The following is an 18607-nucleotide window of genomic DNA, read 5'->3' as shown; positions in this document are numbered from 1 at the left end:
CAAGTGTTGGCCAACACCATCGTGGGGTTTTTTTGTAAATTTGCATTTCCTGTACATTTTGTCTCACCTGACTAAACCCAAAAGGGTTTTCAAGGCAAGGTTACTCACTGCCAATACAAGAAGAGACAGAAGTTCCATGAAGGGAGAGTTTTCTGAGTCAGGGGTTGCAGCTTGTGCCACCAACCCTGTCTGAAGGCATCTCTCACACACTCCTTCCCATTTCACCCTTTAAGGCTGGCAGCTGCATCCCTCAAAGGGGAAAACCAAAGGTACTCATTTTCCTCCATTGCTGCATATTGGTAAAGCCTTATAAAATAAGAGCCTTGTTACCCTTGTAAGATCATGGCTCAGGCCTGCTGCTTTGGGAAAGTACAGCTAACAGCCAGCCTGGTAAGTTCCCATGAGAAAGGAACTTGCACCTGTGTCAAGAAAGATTTCTACCCATGTGAAACATCTATACAAGAGACAAGAATGTAACATCACTAGAGAGGAAAGCTTTTGACAGACACATTCACTAGCAATTGCTAACCAATGAACTGAGCTGCAATAAGTTACTAACCAATTAGAATTAAACACGATGCCTTTAGAAAACCATATAAACATGGGCTGTGAAGAATGAAGAGTGGCTATTGTGCATGAAGAAGCAGGTGTCCTGCCCGTCTCTACTGTGACACTCCACCAGCACACACTCAGAGCTGCCCCCCCACCTGCCTACAAAGCATTCAGCTTGCAGACAGTTTGCCATAACACTGCTGAGGCTGGAGCTGGATCTGTGAAAGCAGCCGTGCTGCTGAGTGAGGCTGGAGACTCTGCTCATCTCCCCACCTGATGATGAAGCTGGAGCTGAAAGCTGAAAATCCCCTGTCACAACTTCCTAAGGCAGCAGTTAAAGCACAGCATGACACTGATGCAGAACACAAACACTCACAGAAGTCCTTCACTGAAGTGTCATCAACTGATTTCAGTTTTATTTTATTCCACTTTAAAAAAACCCAAACAAACACAAGCCATGGAAGAGCAACCCTTGAATGGGACACCTTGAAGTGAAAGACTGGAGATTTCTTAAAGCTTTTGAGCAAAGGGAAAACAAGAAGGCTCAGAGTAGCCACTCCTGAAGTTAAGGAGATCTTTCCCAGCCACTGGATTGCTCGTGGTGAGACACCTGCACAAGTGGGCCTGGATGATGAAGTGTCTGCAGCACAATGTCAAGGCAGTGGCATGAGGAGACAGAAATAGCCTCTCCTCCCCACGCCAAGCTAATCTCTCCACTGGAACTGGAAACCAAGCACAAAAGGCTGCAGCAGGGATCTGAGTGCAGAAGCAGTCAGCAGAGGAGGTGGTGCCCAAGTTATTAATTTCATTAACATCAACTCCTGCAGCATGGCAAGGTGAGGAGCTGCCAAACTCACCTCTTCTGCTCCCTGTGAGGGCCAAGGCCCATCTGTGTGTCCCTGTCCCATGAAATGCAGGGTGACCAGCCCCCTGCAGCCCTTCTGTTGAACCCATCCTCTGGCAACAGGCACCAATGAAGAAGTCACAGACTTTTCCTCTGGACATCATCTTCAGCACTGTCCCTGCTTAGGGACACAGACCAGCCAGAGATGCCTGTTCTGCATGGGTGCTCCTGCTGTTGGCCAAGATCTTCCCAGGGTCTGGAGGAAGCAGCAGAGCAGCTCTTCATCACTTGGTCCCCAAGGAGGCAAGAGCTCACCTAAGCCCAAAAGCCAAACACCATCCACAGCCAGCCAGAAAGCCACTGAGAGAAGGAGGTGACAGCCCAAGGGTCAGGCAGCACCAGCAGGGAGAGGCAAGCACAGGAGTTCAACCATCCCCAAGGGAGGACAAGGTGTGGGGCTCAGGGGATGAGCCCTGGGGCTGACCCCACACAAGGAGCTCAGGTCCTTTCCTTCCCAGGCTGGGTGGGAAGGGCAGCAGTGTCACCCTCCCACCCTTCCCAGAGGAACAGGCTCCAAGCCATTTCCTAAGCCATGTCCCTGCAGAGCACGTCCCCAGGAGCAGCCCTGCCAAGGCACTCCCACCCCAGCACTGACAGGGGAGCTGCTCTCATCTGCAGCACCTCCAGAGAAACAAACCTCTCTCCTGTGCTGCTGATGGGAGCAGCCCTGTGCTGGGTATGAGCAGCTTGTGTGGTTTATTTCTCTAATTAGTAGAGAGTGCACCACATCAAGAGGGTCCTCCACGCTTAGACCACCACAGCCTGAAGCTGTTTTTTATCAAACTGCCTCTGTCACTCCCTGCCTTTTGGGAAAACATTTCATTAGAGCACCATCAATAATCACAGCACCCACTGCACCGAGCCCCAGCTGTCACCCCTGCACAGGGCACCTGGCCACCAGGTTTTCAAACCAAGACACACAGAGGGGTGGATACCAACAGTGACCATGTGGCAAACTTTCAAATCACAAGAGCTATTCCTCCATGGAATCACAGCCCCAAAACACTCATTTTCACCTGCAACTCCACAGGACAGGTGTCCCATTTCCTACAGAGCAGCATTTCCAGCCTCCTGAAGGGTTTCCTTTTTATTTCTGAAGCCTAAATTTTTATTTCTCCAACATCACCCTGACAGACAGGTTGTACCATCTCCCTTGCCTGGGTCTCTGTGCACAGACTTTGTTTTTTTTTTTATAATTTTTTATTTTTTGTTTGTTATTTTTTATAATTATATATAAAAATATATATTTGTTATACTTTGTTATCATTGTTATTTCTAGTCCTGTGCTGCTGCCACAAGGTGCTGGTGGAACCTACCGGTCCCTCAGTGCTACTCTGAGAATTCTGGCTATTGCTTCTGGTGGCAAATTCTTCTTGCACACACTGTGTGATTCTGTGTTGTGCTGTGAGCCCCACAGCACCCACAGGTTAACCACACAGGGGAGTGAAAACTATGAAAATTATTGCTGCTTGGTTTAATTTCACTGGTATCTCAGAAGTAAACAGCTCCTTTCCTCACTCAGGACTTCAGCTACACTTTAAGCAGCAGATGCTCAGCACTACCAGAAGAATGGTTCCTCCTGAAGGAATGACAGGGAAAATGGCAGGAAACACCACTTAAAAAATAAATATCTATAAATATATATATTAATATATATATATTTCAGCCAAGATCCCATAGGGAACACAACTCCTACATCTGCCCTGGAGTGCTGGTGGGGAAGAGCAAGTACAGAAATATTCTCGGTGAGAGATCTCATCAGAAATTGGGAGTTTCAGGAGAGATTCTTGGCTTTCCCACAGGTTTCTTGTATGCAAAGTAAGTAACTTAATCTGTGTCCCAATTACCTTCTTAAAGTGAAGATACTGTTTTACCATCTGCAGCAAGGGAGCTTTCATTGCTGCCTATTGCAAAGGTGGTGAAGGTGCATCATTGTAAATTATTCTTCTAGATTGATGGAAAGGTCAAAATTTCAAGCTAAATTCTTCTCCAGAGAATAAAAAAACATTTTGGTTTGGCTGCTTTATCTCTAATTCTAGATAATCTCTCTGTCTTTAATGAGCTCCTTCCCAGCAGAAGGAATAAAATACAAGCAAGAAGAAAAAAAGTGAAGCAGAAAGTCAGAAAAATCTCTTTGGAGCCAACACTGGTAACAGAAAATTTTAAGTGCCTCTTTCTTTTCTCCTCCCAACTGTTCCACTCCTAACAATACTGGCAGTTGTTTGAGGAAAGCCCCTTAGTATTTTCATTATATATTTCCTGTAAACACCCAACACAGCACAATATACATTCTTTTTCCTATCAATATTTCAACGTGGGCTTCCTTAAAAAAATTAATAAATTAAAAAACCCCTTTTGTGCCAAGCAGTCCTCCCCCACATCAGTGTGCAGCGAGGAGAAACACAAACCTGGTGGTGGTCCCCAGACACAAAGGGCTGGAGAGCTCAGCCTGGGGGTTCAGCAGACGCAGCAGGGAAGGGCTTTGGGCACAGTTCACACACAGGATTTAGGAGCAAGCCAGAGCATTAAAGCTAAACCAGCTCAGATCTCGCTCCCTCCACGTGGCTCCTGTGCAAAGCTGCTCCTGGAGCCCCGTTCCCAGCGCAAGGCAGCAGGACCTGGAGGCGTTTTAAAAAACCTTCCTCTGAAAGATCTGTAGAGCAAATGCACATTCCTGTTCCTGCTCCAACACAGCACTTCAGAGCTGCCACCTTTCTGCACTGAACTGCCCTTCCGTGGAAATCTTCAAATCTAAACTTCCATGTGGATGCTTTTCCCACTCACTGACAGCTGGGGGTTTCTTCACCTCTCTCTGTTTTCATTCCCCATCATCTTCCTCACCAGCCTAGCTCCACTCTCACTGGTTCTTCCTCCACATCCATGGGCAGGACAGGCTGTTCCAGCCCCAGCTGGAGCTGGAGCTCTAGACCAGGCACTGGGGACAACTTGATGGAGGTGTTGGAGCTGTAAGAACTGCCCAGCCCCTTTGTGCTTCCCAAGGGGGACGCCTTGGGCTCCCTTCTGCTTTCAGGTCCATCAGTGAAGCAGTAAAAACAGACACCCTGGGCTCTTGGCCATGCAGTTCCACAGGGAGAAGGGCGAGGGGCATTTCTGCCAGCTTGAACTTGAAAAAATCTCAACAGCGATTTTGAGTCGAGTTAAAAATCACAAAGTAAGTTCAGGACTCAGTTTCAAACTACACCAGAACAAGGCATTCTCCTTTAACCCAGCAGAGAAACCCTGCTCAACAGCAGATAAAGCTGCAGACAGCACTCACTAATTGTCCTGATTCCTGTTTTCCCCAGCTGAGGGCTGAGCTCTGCCCTGCTCCCCTCTGACCGTGCCCCAGACAGCACAGGCGGCTCCAGGGAAGATGATGCTTGAAGACAAGGAAATTTTATTCCTTCAAGAATCCAGCACACACCACTCCCCTCCGCTCCCCTTAGCAGAAAAGTGTCTGCTAACAAAATTTATCTCCGGCATCAGAGGAGCAGCAGGATCCCTGCCCTCAGGCAAAGAAAGAAGGATCAGAATGGGATTTCTGTGCAAATATGAAGCGAATCTCAACTTCCCTCACACGAGAGCAGCCCCATCCTCTGAGCCAGGCAGTTAAATATTGAAGGAAAGGCATGCAGCAGCTCTGATTATGTGGAACAAAAATTAATTGAGGGCATAAGTCTCCGATTGGGCTCTCCATTTATTTTTTCCACAGCACATTATATGGGAGTGGGGGTTGCAATGCAGACACCTGCAGGGAAAGCAGCCCAACCCATCTGTGACAGTGATATTACCTCTTTTTTTATTTGTTTTTCTGGTTAGAGCTTCCATTTTTTATCAACCCTGCCACAGACAGATGTGTGGAAGCTTCCAAAACTGCATCCCTCTTCCTGACATTTTCAGCTACACATTGAGAGATCTGTAATTTGGAAAACAACAGTTTTCCCTCGAAACAGGCTTAAAAATAAGACATGGGAAAAATAAATTAAAAAGAAAAAATAAAGCAAACCTCAAGCTAATTTCCAACAGAATCTCAAAAACACCACTGGAAGAGCCCACACCCTTCCCTCAAGATATAAATTAAAGCGCTATTCGCACCCCACTCTTTTAAACAGAAATCCTTCCATTGTTTAAAGCCAATTACACATATTTTGGCCCACAGAAAAAAAAAATAATAATCTCGGGAACAGCCCTATTCTGGCACAGCAATAAACTAGATAAGTGCCTGGATTTTCCATTTGCAGCTCCAGGGATGTGCCTTTCCCTGGGAATACCCACACCGGGCACCCCACCTGCCCCCATGCAGATGTGCACCCCCAGGGCTGCGCCTTCTCACAGGGAGTTACCATCCAGTGGGACTACATTCCTCAACTTCGAGTGATTTTCTGGGCTTTTAGCCACCAAAACAAAGTCCTGCCTTGCTCTTCTCTCTGCAAGGCAAAGGTGTGATTCTGTCAGCTTTATGGCACCACGGTGACAAAGCCAGCGATTGGCAGGACTTAAAAGCGTTTGCTACACACCTGACAGGAGGAATATTGATTTTGTGGGAGATTTATGAGAGGATTCTCTTCCCAACCGTCTGATCCATCCATTTTAAATAGCGGTTGCATTTAATTACTGCTAACAAAATGCTTTCAACTCTAAAGCTTATGGACATTATTGAGCGGATCTATAACAATTCCAATAATCCTCAAAAGGTCTTGACAAAATAACATAAAAAGATGCCCTCTGACCCATCCTGCATCCATCAGGGAGCTCCTCAGGATGGTGTTACCCTCCTGCCTCTGCTGGGCAGGGACCAGTGGGGTGCCCACAGGCTCTGCTGGGACAGTAAAGAGTGAGGCTTTGGGGAAAATTAATTACCCATGTGACAGTGTGGGATGCTTTGTTCCAGACAGCTCAAACATCTGGATTTGTTGTCAAGTGTTTAGCCCTTATACCTTGGTGAACTCCACGATGACTTACTGACCTGCTAAACCACGCACATGTCACCAAAAAATTCATCCTCCCATCCCCCAAGATTTTGCAGGTCAAGGTTAACCACCAGCATGAAAGAAGGGGGCTCTGAGGCTGCTGATCCAACACTCACAGCCTGGGCCAGGCCTCCTGCAGCACCCTGGAGCTGCTGGAGGGTACCAGGGCCAGCCCATTCACAGCCACGCTCTGCACCCCCAGATCAGGGCAAACCCAGCCGTTTACCCTGGAAGCCTGCAGGAATATTACAAGAGCATCTTCTAGAAAGTGGAACCACAGCACTTGAAGAGGACAAAGGCTCCTTAAGATGCAGATGAGCAGAAAGGCTGCACGGGAAAAGCAGCACCGCCTCTCACTTCCACCTCTGCCCACCCTGCTCCAGAGGAACTCGCCTTATCTCAGATGCAAGCCATGAGATTGAAACGAAATGTTTTGCTAGCAGAATGCTAACAAAACCTTAGCACAGCTCTCTGCAGTGCCAACATTGCCAGTTTCAGTCTGAAATCAGACTCTGGGAGCAGCTTGCCACTGCCATGCTTGCGAGGCAGATTTTCTGTTTCTGAAGAACCTTATTTTTAGGCGCAGCTATCAACCCCCACGTCACCACACATGCCCTACTTTCTGTGTTTCCTGCATCTCCTCTTGGCCACAGTCAGGGTGGTTGTTGGCTTGACTTGCTGCTCTGACAATACAATTGCTCTGACATTCAGTTTAATCAAATATTTACCACTTACTCGTTTGAAAATAGGATTTTGGATACTTTAGATTAACTTGGCTTACGAGCATGGAACCAGAATTGCTGGTACAGCTTTCCTCCTCACCAGTCCAGTTCTCACTTTGCTTCTGCCATTTCTGGGATTACCAGCACAAGGGCTCTGCTGCCACAGGTCAAGGAGGACCAAGGAAAACCCAGTGTTCAGCCATTCTTCTCAGCTGTCCCAAAGTGCAAACCGTCAGACACCTCCAGGAGAGACTCTCCCCAAAAGGAAATCAAGATTTAAGGGGCAGAACTCAGCTGGGAAGAATGGCTGCTCTTAGGGAAGATTTTCTGGAGGGCTTCCCAGGCAGAGGTGCCAAGCCTGCCATTCAGCAGGTACCTCACCTGAATGTGCATTCTGACAAGAAGTGTTATTTGGATGGCAGAAAAACCAGTGTAGAAGTCAAATTCAAGGGGCACCTTAAAACCCGAAATCTGATCCTATCCAGCAGATGGTGGGGACAGCCCTTCTGCATCCCACTGACAGCCCTGCAGCTCCCACCACTGCTTTGGGTGGCAAAGCCCAGTACAAAACCCACTGCACTTCACATACCAGGTGAAATCTTGCTCGAGACCTCACTAATAAAAAGCCAAGTCCTACACAAATCCCTAAATCTCAGCTTAGCCCCACCAAAGAGGAAAATGAAGCTATTACTGGACACCTCTCAGGCAGCACAGGGCTCTCCTGCCTTCCTTGGATGGGTATTTGACCTTTGAGCTGCTGTGCCAGTCATCAGGCTCAATCTGTGCCCAGGAAGTGCTGCCAAACTCCAACATCACCACATGGAGCCACCCAAGAGGTTTTCCCATATGGATCATCAAGGATGCCGTGGCTATGCCATAACATCACATGGGACAAAATTAAGGCAACTGGTCCTGATGAGTGAAGCTGTGCATCTGCATCCTTCCCTCTGAGGCTGTCCTCTCTCCTCTCTTCCAGAAATACCCAACCTGCAACTCCTGTCCCTGCCAGCTCGAGGCAGGGCATCAAGACAAAGCAGACCCTCACCTAGAAAGCAGGGACAAGAGCAAACTCACAAGGAAGGTCTCTTGGCAACTCAGGGTGAGAGAAAAGGAGGGGGGGAAAATTGCTGCCAGCTTGTTTGTGTGCACTTAGGGTGGCATTTCCAACCCTGTAATTGTTGCATAATGAATTTAGCAATGGAGTTCAAGAGCTATGAATCATTCAGGCCAAGAAAGCATGAGTCAGCCCCCGAAGAATCAGGGGATGTTAAAATTACATACATTTAACTTGAGCTTGACAAATCCAGAGGAGCACAACTCAAACCGTCATGCCAACATCCCCACTGCTCCTCCTGATGGACACAACACCAGAGCAAAGCCTTTGGCCACAGCAAATAATTTACAGCTGCCACCCCTTCCCAGCCCAAGTTATCAGCCCCAGCTCCAAAAAATCCACCTGATGCTGTCTCTTAGTGCTCACTGAGAAAGGTGGTGAGGCCCCAGCCACCCTGAGAAAAGCTCTTTGCACAGTCCTGGCATGCACTGAGCACTCGGGATGCCCATTTCACTGTGTGTGACCTGCCCAGGAGCTGGATGGGGACAGGGGGACAGCAGAGGTGGGAGCTGGCAGTCAGGGCTCTGGAACAAAGCACAGAGCTGGGGGTGGGAAAGGAGCTCAGCTCTCTGCAGGGCAGATTCCTGACAGAGGATGCCTGAGTTAAGGAGTGTGTGTGGATGCAAAGACCTCAGGAAAAAGCTGTTTTCCTGGCTCTGTTGGGGATCCTGCTTAAGCCATGCCCTGTATTTTGCATTTACAGGGCCTGCATATATGGAAGGAAAGTTATTTTGAAGGGAGATAGGGCGCAAATTCAAAGCAGAACAACTATTCTGGGTTAACTCCCCAGGTGGCTTCTTATTCTAGAGTGGCAGTACCTTTTTCTAGTTTAATTCACTGTAAAAATAGATTAGGCCAGTGGTTCTCATCTGCAAGGCCATGGTAGCTGGCCTGCTGCTTTTAGGGCATCCTAAATTGGAGCCTGGCTATGGGGACATGGGGGGCTCTGGGATGCAGGTGTGGTAGTCTCAGTTTGGGAACATCATCTTTAACATCATTAATTTAAACCAGGAAAGGAACAATGGCCTGCAGGAGTGTCTGCAGAGCCCCAGGGCTGTCCCCCAGCAGGTGCAGGGACACACACGGCCAGGGGACCGGCCCTGCAGCGCTCTCTGTCCCCCACAACCAAACAGCACCACACTACCCACAGCCTGCCCTTTACACCAAGGCCTCCTCGTAAAGCCATTTTTGTTTGAGGTTCCTTTGAATTTACCATTTATCAAGCTTCCATTTAGCCCCGTTAATCACAGCCTATCAAGCTCTTTCAAATGCAAACATGGAAATGTGCCCAGCAACTGCACTTCTCCCGTTTATCCTTCTCCTGCTGGAATTAAGGAGGGCTACAAAGCAGGATTGCCAACCCACCTGTCTCATGCTTTTCAACCTCTTCCCATGGGATGAAATCAGCTGACTATTCTGGAAAAAAACAGACTGATCTCTTTCCCTGCCAGCTAGCACCACTCAAGGAGAGCAAACAATGTGTTGTGCAGGAGAAAGAGCATCCCTGTGAAAGTCAAGGGGAGAGGCAGATGGGCGGCTCCAGCACCTGCATCAGCACATGCACTCTTGTCTCTGGAAGCAGGGACAGCCAAGCCACCTTTGTCAAAGCCTGTGTATTTCCTAGCTGGGCCTCTAGAGCCAGAGATCTCACAGCTCACTTAATCCCCGTCAAACGATACACCTTTTTTTTTTTTTTTTTTGCTTTGTTTGGGTATTAAGGCTTAGCCTTCCTCAAGCTATTCATTGTTTTTGCTCAGTGCCTGCGTGGCTGTTAACCCCAGTCTGACATGGAGCTGCAAGGAAAAGCTCTGTCAGGAAGAGCCACATCGCTCTGCAGGTGTCGTTTGTCCCAGACAGCAGCGCCGAGCTGTGACTCGGTCCTGTGTCAGCAGCTTCCCTGGAGTCGGGGTGTTGGATTCACTCCTCTCACCCCCAAACTCTGACAGCTTTTCTGCTGCTCTTTGCTCAGGCCAAGTCCAGCAAATCGGGAACTCCCCCGGTGTCAGGGGCGAGGTGCAGGCGATTCCCACCTGCCATTCCCTGCTGCTGCTGCTGGCCAAGCACCCCGTGCTCCACCGTCCTTAGGAGAGTCACCTTCAAAGAAAGCCTTTCAAAATACAGTGTGTCTCTCTAGATAAAGAAAAAGCACGTTGGACAGTAAGAAGTGCCAGTCCACAACTGTGCATGTCCTACAGAAGGCTCTGACAAGCAGAACGGGGCTGTGGAGATGAATGTGCAGGGGAGCACTCGGGAAGGAGACAAGGAGAGACAAGCAGATTAATAGAAGATGACAGATTTCTAGTAAGATTGTGATAAGCCTCTTGAAACTTCCCTAAAGGATGAGCCAGCTGGCAAGACCATCCTAGGAGGTGGTGTAAGTCGACTAACAGCCTTGCAAAAAGCCACCAGCTGACCCCTTTCACACATCCCAGCTCACTCCTGCGGCTCCTTAAGCAAGGAAAGCTGAACAGGCCACACCTGGATGCTTCCACCCTGGCACTCACCTGCAATTCCAGCTCTCCTTGCAGAGGAGCCCCTGGCCCTGAACTGCTGTGAGCAAGCAGCGAGGTGGGGCCGAGCACAGCACCGGCAGAGCTCCTGCTGTCCCCAGCCGGACACCCAGCACTGCCCACAAGGGGCTAACCCTGACCCCTGTGCCCAGGGTCGGGCCACAAAGCTGCCAGGCATCCTTGGCAAGTGGCACATGGCTCCTGGAAAGGGCTTTGCCAAAGCAAGGATGAGAATGACAAAATGACGAGCAGGGCCCCTGCATTGTGCCTTCCCTTCCCAAATGCAGCTCTGCTGGGATCCCCCCAGAGCCAAGTCCTCCAAAAACATCACATCCCAGAGAGCAGTTTAACCTCTGAGGAGGAAGAGGAGAAGGCTATCCACAGGGGAAGGCAAGCTTGAAGTGTTAATATTTTTATCCTTCAAAGGACAATATCTTCAAAACCTGCTGGAGGTGGAGCAGACACCACCCCCAGGTATGACCAAAAGAAGGAGCTCACTGTGTCCCCCTGCCAGTGCCACAACAAAACCCTGCCACTGTTTGAAACTGGAGCTTTCACCTGGAGCACCTTCTTCAGGATAATGAACAGCAGCCAGTTTATTTGATATCAGGCAAGTTTTCCTTCTTAGGCCAATTAGCTGCTGATATAATTTGCCCACTGAGGTCACTGAATCATCATTTAGCAGTTTCAAAGGAGATGAGATGAACTGCAGGCCAATTTCCCCCCTCCAGCTCAATGAGTGATTCAAAATGCAGTTAATGATAGTGGCTCATAAGTATCTGGCAGAGGATTTGAGAGAGCAATTTATTGCCCAAAAAGAGGCTGATCTCTTTCAGTCAAAGCAGCTCAGCTGGTGAACATGTAGGATCTGATTCTGCCATCTTCCTTGACAGTTGTTAAATATTCCAAAGCTGCTAAACTTAAATCAGATACAGGAAAAAGGAGAAGACGACCAAAATTCAGGGTAAGGAAGGTCATAGTTAAAAATCACTTTGTCACCAGCAGGCAAGAGATCTTTAAAGGATGGGGGAAAGAACTCATAATAATGTAATAACCAACAAAACATTCAGCACAAATCCTGCATTTTTGTGAGTTTATATAAGATAAAAATGAGACATCCCCTCATCCACAAAAGCTTCATTATTTGTCAACCTCAGGCTCCGTAACCAGCAAACACTGGTTGATGTTTTTCTTCTTGCTGGATGAAATGTGCCTAGAGGCAACAGGCATTTTATAAATTATTAAACCAAGGGAAAATAAGGTTCCAACAGTGACTGCAGAAGTGATGCAGAAGCACCACGGAGCTGGTACAATTGGTACCAGCACATTTACACAGAGTCATTTTTCCTGCAACAACACCACTCGACAACAAGACATTGTTAGAAATGCACATCCTGGCCACGTGGTCTTGATGGTAAAAAGAAGATGTGGTATCTCAGCATTTCATCACATTCATCACACATATCTGAAGTTCAACACTTTAAAACTTATTTTTCTTATTAATTGGCACTTATGTTTTCCAGTCAGAGGGAAAATAAGTTGTTTTTTTTTTTTAATTTCAACTTCATGAGAAACATCAGGACATGAAGCAAAACCCATGAAAATACTATAATAAGAGTATTTTAATATCATCCACAGTTTTTGATCCAACCCATAGCACTGAGAAGGAAAAAAACATGAATGAAAAAGTATTCTTCACTTTCAGGATTTAATTTATTACATCTTTCACAACAAACACAACCCAGACTAAGTTCTGTTCCAGCCAGAAAAAACCCTTCTGCTTTCTGCCATAACAGCACTTGGCCCTTCCATCTGTGAAAAACCACTTAACAGTAATGGCAGGGCTCAGGACAGAGGGTCAAGGAAGGCTGGGTCAAGGTGAGAGCTAGGGCAGCCCAGGCAGCCACTGCTCCCGAGGTTCCCTCAGGGTTTGTCAGGGAACAGGAGGGCTCAGAGATGGGTTTGAGGTTTTTTCCCCAGGTTTGTGAACCCTCTCATTTCCATTTTTCCTGCTATTACTCTACTGCAGCTTGAAGCATCTTCCTTCTCCTCGAGTGTTTTTTCACCATGCAAGAAAAGATCTTTTCATGATAAGCAAGCAGAGAGATAAATCAAGAATTTGGTGGCTTGTCAGTCATCCAAAAGCATCTCTGCCATCACTGACACATCAGGCCCTGGAGCTGGAGAAAGGACTGAAGTTCCGACTGAAGTTCCCCTGGTGTGCCAGTGTCTGAAGGAGACTGTCCCCCAGAGCCTCGCACAGAATCCGGCACTTGCAACCCCGATGCCATTTCAGGAATTACGGCTACTTGTGTTTGTGCTACCTCGAGTACATTTCTTCCGCACCCCTTTCGTGCCAGGAGGGAGAGGGATTCTACATGCACTGAGCAAAACGCCCCCACGAGCAGCCCAACACATCCCCATCCCCATCCCCATGGCTCCGGTGCCGCACGATGACCCACGGAACAAACGGAGCGACAAAAGCTGCGCGGAGCCAGCGCCGCCCGAGCGGGGGAACCGCGTCCTCCTCGCCCATGTGCCTCGGGAAGGGCTGTCCGGGGAGGGCTCCGCGGCCCCGCTGCGGGGCTGGAGTTCCCCAAACTCCGCGGTGACTGCGGCGGGGACCGCACCCGCCCGCGGCACGGCAGAACCGCGGCAGGACCGCAGCATCCCCGGGCCGGACCAGCCCCGAGCCCCCTGCTCATCCCCGGGCCGGACCGAGCCGAGCCAGCCCCGAGCCCCGCTGCTCATCCCCGGACCGAACCGGGCCAGCCCCGAGCCTCGCTGCTCATCCCCGGACCGAGCCGAGCCAGCCCCGAGCCTCGCTGTTCATCCCCGGACCGAACCGGGCCAGCCCCGAGCCCCGCTGCTCATCCCCGGACCGAACCGGGCCAGCCCCGAGCCTCGCTGCTCATCCCCGGACCGAACCGGGCCAGCCCCGAGCCTCGCTGTTCATCCCCGGACCGAACCGGGCCAGCCCCGAGCCTCGCTGCTCGCCCCCCGCCCGGTCCCGGTCCCGGTCCCGCACTCACCGCTGCAGCCCCCAGCGGGCCCGGCCCCTCGCTCCCGCAGCAGGAGCCGGCGGAGGGAAGCGGAGGGAAGCGGAGGGAGGCAGCGGCGCCGCGCAGACCCGGTCCCCGCCCGCCTCCGGCCCCGGCTGCGGCCGCAGCTCCGCCCCGAGGAGGGGCGGGGGCCGGGGGCGGGTGGGGCCCGGTGCCCGCCCCGCAGGGGGAGGCGCGGAGCATCCCCGGGGATGCTGCGGGAGCGGCCGCCGCGGGCTCTGGGAGCGAGGGCTCGTCCGCACGGGGCGGGGGGGCGCTGATTCTGTCCCCGGAAGGGGTAATTAAGTTAAATAAATAGATGTTTTTTACAAAAACTCTTTGAATTTTGGTGGAAGGTCGCACCGCTACCTGCCTGCCTGCCCAGCTGCCTGTGGATAAGACTTGCCCCGACTTCTGGCTAGGTGAGGGATGCTGCTGCCCCCACTGAGGCTGGAAGGTGGATATGTGGTTTGGAAACTGTTTTGCCAGGGTTTTTGGCATAAATGTCTGAGCCCGGCAGCAGGTTCCTCTTTGCCACAGAAGGATTTGGTGTAAGGGACAGGGTCCCAGAGAATTTTTTAAGAATCAAAATCTCCCCCAATGCAGTGTAACATCATGTCAGGCTTTTAAACACAGTGACTGATACCAAAACCAAATGCCATTCCTGAAGTGTGCCTTATGCCAATTTCATAGGCAATTAAGAGTCCCTGCCAGGAGGCAAACCAATCCCTGGAGCTGGGAGAGAAGCCAAGAAGCCTCCTGGGCCAGGGAGTGGCACTGGGGAGCCCACACTCACCCACTGGGAGCAGAACAGATTCCTCATGCTGCCGTCAGATATTGTGTCTGGGATCAGCTGCCCTTTCCAGGGTGAAATGGGTTTCAGAGGGTTTGGAGGATTAATCACCATGGACTCTATTTCTCCTTGGGAAACAGCCTCCTCCCAGACTGAACAGTTCCACAGGGAGCAGCTCTGACACTGAGCTGTGGGGTTTCACTGAAACCTTTCTAGCTCAAGAGAGGCCTTTGGGCTCAAAATGTGAGTCACTCCTTGAAAGAGCACAAGGTGTAGGGAAGTGTTCATAGGTGATAAACCTGAATCTCTGCAAGAGTGTGAGAGACCATCCACAGGGGGAAGGTCTGACTAAGGTGGCACTTACTCTTCTATATTTTTGTGAGCTCTGTCCAGAATTCACTTATTACTACTGCAACATAGCAGAACCACAGTTTAAGAGTCAGCAAGTGACCCACAGAGACACGGCTTAAAGGTAAAAGTTCTCTTATTGCTGCCTCTGTATATGCAAAAACCTGAAAACAAAGCTGATGAGAAGAAAGCACAGCTGTGTTCTCCTCCTCACTGGATCCACAGAGATCTAGGTGCAGGATGGATGGAATGGAAAAAGCTTTAGCCACGTTAGAGGTTAATTACAGCTCTGGGACTTGACTTAGATCAGCAGCCAGGACCTTGGCAGCCCTGGGCTGCGCAGGGTGGAGGCGGCTTTCCAAAGCCCGAGTCTGGCAGCAGGAGCCTTAGCCCAGGGCACTGGAGAGCTCAGCAACTTTGCATCAGTCTCTGAAGTCCATAATTCAGTGTCTGTTTATTGAAATTGTGTTGTAAGCACAGCTGCTTTCTGAGGCACGTATGGAAATGAAGGGGGAGTCTCATAAATACCCTGGCTCTGCGCCAGACCAGTGAGTCAGCGTAAAGAGCTGAAATGCAGCTTAACAGCTACAAGATAAAAAAAAAAACCCTGAAACATCCCCAAAAATGCTCCCCCAACCACCCCCCCCACCCCTTTTTCTCTGTTGAAATTTGGGTATCAGCATTGTGATGACAAGGACAACACAGCCCCAGCAGGATCTTGCAGTGCTCAGGGCCTGGGGCTGGAGAAGGTGGAGACCTTCAGGGCAGAGGGAGGGCTGAGCTCATCCGAGAGCCTGCAGGCATCTGCATCATCCTCGGTTTTTGCTGGCAAATCAAAGCCTTTGCTTCAGTTGCCAATGCAAAGATTTGGAGCTAGAAGACAAATACAATATTTGTTTGCTAATACAGTCAAAATTCACTGCATCAAGTTTTATTTCTTTTTCCAGTGCAAATAAAATTTTGCAGAGACCTAAGTTAAGAAAAAAAAAAAAAAAAAAGACACTTCAAAGGTGAACTTGAATAAAAAAGCACCACTAAAGCAACCAGCAGTTCCATAGACCCAGTTCCTAGATTCCTCTTCCTCATCCAGCATTCAATCCAATTTCACAGGTAGTTTTGGTTGTTCAAATTCCTTTGCTGGAGAGATTTCACCCAGGCCTAAGAAGAGGATTTTCCTCTGGTGCTTTTACAATACATGAATTGTTCCTGGATTAAACAAAACAGGTGGAAAGCTGCAGTGCCTGAAGGACACTGAGCAGTCCCCATGGTGTGGATGCCCAGAAGGAGCTGCTGTGGGCCGTGCTGGGAGTTTCAAGTGAAGAAGTGAGGTGACAGCAAAGCTGGAAGCTCTGCAGGCTCACAGGACACGTGTGGCCGTGGTCTCTGCTCCACAGTGTCAAACACACAGCTGGGCTGCAGCCACACAGGCCTGAGGGTGATGCTGTGTTCTCCTCTCCCTTCCTCAATTTGTGCTTCCAATCTCTGCAGTTTTAGTGCCCTGGCAAAGTTCTCCTTTCATGGTGTTTCAAGGTCTCCTGGTGTATTTATCTGAGTCCAGCTCAGGGCTGCTGTCTGATGGCGAGTGAGCAGATCATGTCCTCACTTAAACCTGCTGCAAAGGAGCAGGAGCCTCTGCAGAGCAGAGGAACACGTCCTCTCCCTGCCTGCACATCCAAACACCTCTGGGAATGGCCATGGGCAGTCTGGCAGCACAGGGAGGGCTGGGGAGGAGAAACAAGTCATGAGACAGCAAACCAAGGCAGAAGCTGTTTGCGGTGGGTGGATGCGGGCTGCTCCGAGCCCTGGGGCTCACCCGGGGCAGGAGGTGAAGCAGCTGGGCAAGGGAGGCACAGAGAGCACTGGGAGGGTGCTGGAGAGGAAGGTGGGTAAAATGGACATGGGGAAACAGAAGGAAATGGGCAAAGCTGCAGGTTTTGAACAGAGATAGAGGGAGGAAATCGGTGACACAGCACACGGGGAACTGCAGGGTGAGAGGGGAGGAGGGACCCAGCTGTGGGGTGGGAGATCACTAGAAGGCAACAGCAAGGGACAAGAAAAGGAAATTATGCTCAGACCAGGCAGTTGCCAGTGGTAAAACAATATCTTAGAGAAAAATTCATTAATAAGAACACTGACATTGATTATTGTCTTTAAAACAAACAACAGATTTAAGGGCTTGAAAAGTGCTGATGTCATGGGAAGGCTCTCAAATGTCTTACACGTGGAATAACTAGAGCCTGACTTAAAAAGGAAAATTAGATGAAGGAAATCAGTAAGAGAAGAGAGGACACAGGAGGACACCAAGGGAAAGGTGAAAGTAGCTGCAGAACTGAGGGACTAAAAGAGACAGAGGAGTGGATCTGGGATATTCATGCTGATTTCAGTAGAAGGTCAGGAGAGGATATCAGAGATTAGCTGAAGAATTAGCCAAGATACAAAAACATAGTGCATACATCTGGTAAGGCTGAATTTAAAAGTGCAGTAGAAAGAAAAGTCAAAAGTGATTGATATTTCATGTTCCAGCTTCAGATCAGTAAAAGACTTGGCAAAGGCTGGTGGAAGGGGCTGTGACCTTGAGGGCATCGCTCCACCTGCACCAGGAAAGCCCACACCAAACAGGGCAGTGAACTGCCAGAAGGAATTCCTAACAAGCTCTCCAAGTGTATCCTCACCACTGCAATAAAAGTAAGACGTGGGATGGCGCCAGTGGCAGTTTGTACCTTGTAAATAGACCAAAAGAACAAAAAAGATTAATTGATCAATCCCCAATATTTGTACAACACACCCTTATCACAGGCTGTCACTCACTCCTCCTCTTCAGCAGGCACAGAGGCCAACTCTCAGAACATTCAGTCCCAGCCCCAGCACTACCCAGGGCAGTGGAAGCTGTAACATCCAGGACTTTCCCAGCACGGCCACCTGCAGACACAAAAGCCAGGAGCAGGTCTGGAGAGGAAAACCTCTCCAAACCCACAAAAAGCCCAGACCAGGCTGACCTATGAAGGATTTCAAGCCTTGACAAGAAAGTATTACAGGCTGGTGGGCAAAGATCCACAGCTTGCAAGGTTCCAAGTCAAAATCCCTGTGGTTAGGAGCTGCCTGCTTGCCCAGGGTGCAGCTGTGTCCCAGTTATTCGCAGCCTGCTCCTCCTCATCCTCGGGCTGGAGGAACGGGCACCGCCTGCCCCACCTTGTCAGGGGTGCCTGTAGCCAGAGCCAGCCCCCTGGGGCCAGGTGAGCACATCCATGGGGTCACCTTAGTGCCTGCCATGAAATCCTGTGGGGTTTGCTTTGAGGGGATTTGCTCTGGAGGAGGTTTCCTCTCCCAGCCCTGCACTGTGAGAGGCAGGAATTGCACTGCAGCAGGGCACAGCCCTCCAGAGCAGCAGCAGAGCTGCAGCAGCATCAGATTAACCTCACAACTCATCCCTGACTCTTTTCTAGAGCCTCAGATCCCTGCTGGGGCCTCCCTGCTGCTGCAGCAGAGCAACATGTGGGGTGAGTGCCATCTCCAGAAGCTTCTGGGGAAGACCACACAGACAGCTCCAAGCACTTCTCTCTGTCCATAGTTTGGGAGATGAAAATCCTTTATACTGCTATAGCTTGTTTCCTTCCTTTAATATCTGTTACTTACCTTCTTCACAGCAGCTTGGG

At 49.8% G+C, this 18607-nt stretch overlaps 1 protein-coding gene across 6 annotated transcripts in view; it reads right to left on the bottom strand.

The window, feature by feature from the left end:
- The window catches only part of PPP1R16B (protein phosphatase 1 regulatory subunit 16B), a 58109-nt gene extending 44179 nt beyond the window's left edge, over positions 1 to 13930 (bottom strand). For 4 of the 6 annotated variants that reach the window (XM_088064437.1, XM_088064440.1, XM_088064438.1 and 1 more), the window contains exon 1: positions 13805 to 13930. The gene's annotated coding sequence lies outside the window, so the exon portion shown is untranslated. The remainder of the gene's footprint in view (positions 1 to 13804) is intronic. The other 2 variants (XM_088064436.1, XM_005524648.3) reach the window with 1 other exon arrangement.
- Positions 13931 to 18607: the final 4677 nt, after the last annotated feature.

Source organism: Pseudopodoces humilis, chromosome 19 (genome assembly GCF_049639895.1).
Source record: "Pseudopodoces humilis isolate 2021_Gansu_Grassland_sample_001 chromosome 19, ASM4963989v1, whole genome shotgun sequence".
Taxonomy (NCBI): Eukaryota; Metazoa; Chordata; class Aves; order Passeriformes; family Paridae; genus Pseudopodoces; species Pseudopodoces humilis.
The sequence above is the reverse complement of the archived record's forward strand: the minus strand, read 5'-3'. Positions and strand labels throughout refer to the sequence as shown.